Source organism: Brassica napus, chromosome A8, assembly GCF_020379485.1.
Source record: "Brassica napus cultivar Da-Ae chromosome A8, Da-Ae, whole genome shotgun sequence".
NCBI classification, from domain to species: domain Eukaryota; kingdom Viridiplantae; phylum Streptophyta; class Magnoliopsida; order Brassicales; family Brassicaceae; genus Brassica; species Brassica napus.
Window position 1 is genome coordinate 7844437 of NC_063441.1, and position 2879 is coordinate 7847315.

A 2879-nucleotide genomic window follows, 5' to 3' on the forward strand; every position below is an offset into this window, starting at 1 on the left:
GTTCACATTTTCTTCTCCTTCCGTATCTGCTACTTCTCCTTCAGCTGAACAGACTTGCTTCCTAAGAAGCTCGTGCACCACATCTAACTTAGCTCTTACTTCGTCCATCTGTTCCTTCCCGATAGAGGCTACAGACTTCCTCCGTTCAGAGTCAGTGTTTTTGGTGCTGCTGCTGTTAGCAAGGTTTTCGATAAGTCTCACAGCTTCCAACGGATTCCGAGTAGTGAAGTTTCCTTCACTCGCCGTATCAAGAGCCATTTGATACTGTAAGGCGAGACCTCGGAAGAAAGTGCTTAGCAGCTGCACTTCGTTAAATCCGTGGTGTGGACAGTCTCGCTGGAAGAACCTAAATCTAATCCACGCATCTTTGAAGGACTCTCCAGCCTCCTGCGAGAATGTGGAAATTTTGTTCCGAAGTTCTTCAGCGCGCGCCTCATCGAAGAAGTTTTGTAAGAAAGCATTCTTGATGTCGGCCCAGGATGTTAAAGATCCTGTGGGTAGCAGCCTAAGCCAGTGCATCGCTTCTCCATTCAGCGTGTATCTAAAGAGCTTGCACAGCAGGTAATCTTCGGGGACTCCTTCCATCCGAATAGCAGCGATTAGATCCTCGAACCGTTCCAGATGGTCCATAGGATGCTCGTGCGGTAACCCAGAGTAGGGTATCTGCGACACGAGAGTGTAGTATTGAGGCTTCAGCTCGAAATTCTGCTTCTGGATCTCCGGAAGTCGAATAGCTGATCTGTTGGAATAGTACTCATCTGGGCGATTGTAGTCGGCCAGTGGTTTCGATCGAGCGTCCTCATCTACAGGTTGAGCAGCTCCTGTAGCATTAGCATCAGGGATTACAGTCCCCTGAGCGTCTATTTTCTGACCTGTTGCATTACGCAGATGACCGTCCTGGTCATACAGGTTTCCGTTCTCGTCCTGTGTTAGAATAATAATGTTTACCATTTTTGACGACACGGTATCGATCGACGTACGCGGTGTAGTATCGATCGTTGTCGAACGATTGGGATCGATCGACGATGAAGGTCTGGTGTCGGTCGACGGTTGGTTGTGCGTATCGATCGACGACGAAGTTGTTGCGTCGAGCGATGTGGAACGTTGACCTCTACGGATGGTGCGTTCCAAATGAGCAGGATCGTCTGAGAACAGCAAGTCTTTCTCCTTGTTGCTTCTGGTACCGCTGGGCATGCACCTGAAAAGACAAGAAAAAGATTATTAGAAAGGGAGTAGAGAAAAGAATAAGAATCAATAAAACTAAATCTAATGGCGATCAAAGCTCCCCGGCAACGGCGCCAAATTTGATACCACTCAAATTACCCTAAGGAGTGTTACTCTCATCAAAAGAGGTTCAGATGTAGTAATTAGGGATCGAATCCACAAGGAGCTAGGGAACAATTAAATCTAGTATTTATTAATTCTAAGGGTTGTAAATGTTTAAATGAAATAGCAATAGTAACAAGCAAAGTAAATAGTAAATGTAACTTGGTTGGAAATGATATTAGATGCAGGGCCACTATTCAGGTGTTGGAGATTATAATACTTATAGATGCCTATTTGTTGCATGCATGATATATTAGAGCTCAATCGCTTAACTCAGTGATCAGCTGTCGCATGTTTCACTGGTTAACAGGCTAGATCTCGTGTCTCAACGGTTAGTATGTCGACAACGAGAGAGTGTCGATCGATGGTCCTATTGGGACGTCGACCGATACACCTTTGCCAACGTCGATCGATAGTCAGTTGAGGACATCGATCGACGGGTTCTAGCCAGGCCTATGCGCGAGTATGAATGCCCTATTAAGATACTAAATTGGCGGTTAGCCCTCTCTAGCAGTCCTAATATGATAGATAGATGTCAGGATGGGATAACAAGGGTGCTTGAATGTGGGAACCGAAATTCGCACTGTCGATTTCTGTTTAAATAAGGAAACTAAGAAAACCCTAGTTTCCCAGAGGACCCGGATATCTGTTAATTACCACACGTCAAGCAATCAGAACACGAGAATAACAACGATAAAAATAGAAATCGAAAAGAGAGCAAAGTAGATCTTATTCCGAATCTGCGTATGAGCGTTACAACAAGGTATAAGCCTGGGCTCGAGAGCTGTCGGCGAGATTCCTAGTTCTAGCAACCCTAAGACGGCTAAACCTAATTGAGTCGCAGCTCGAAATAACAAAAACGGAAAGTTGCCTAAATCGCTCTAAGTGGTAAGTTTGCTCTGAAAATTCCCTCCCTTCTGCTCCTCGCCTAGGACTCCTTATATACTAGCTCCAAGGTCGGTTTACGCTTTTACTCTTCTGCCCTTAAGCCGTCATAGCAAAATGGAGATATTCCATTTTCCCGATCTTCACAATTATCTTCAAAACTTCCGTATTATATCCGCGGAAACTTGACATTTATCCTTCCTCGTGGGCCAAGCGCGAACCATGCTGTGGTTCACGGGCTTTTGGTTAGGAAAAATCGTAGGATGGGCCTCGAGTCGTGTTTTAGGTCCCTTTGGGCCGTCTTCCGACTCGACACGTTTACTACGAGTTTCCGCGGTTTCTAATCCGCGAAGTTTGATCGATGAATTAGAATAGCGGGAAACATGGACTGAGCTTGCTACGGTCTTCGGGAGATAGCATTCGAAGGTTTGACGAGAATGCAAGGACTGGTGTCGTATCGATGTTCGAAAGGTTCAATCGCTACACAGCGACCGAACTTTGGCTCGAGCCCGGTCGCTATGTAGCGACCGAGCGAAACGAGTGCTCGGTCGCTACGTAGCGACGAGCTTCGGCTTGAGGCTCGTCGCTACGTAGCGACCGATCGGCACGATCGCTCGGTCGCTACGTAGCGACCGAGCTTTGGCTCGAGCTCGGTCGCTACGTAGCGA

At 46.7% G+C, this 2879-nt stretch overlaps 1 non-coding gene across 1 annotated transcript; it reads left to right on the plus strand.

The window, feature by feature from the left end:
• Positions 1–313: 313 nt before the first annotated feature.
• LOC125577450 lies at positions 314–419 on the plus strand. Its single transcript, XR_007315866.1, has one exon. It is a non-coding gene; the product is annotated as a small nucleolar RNA R71 (small nucleolar RNA).
• The last annotated feature ends 2460 nt before the right edge of the window (positions 420–2879 follow it).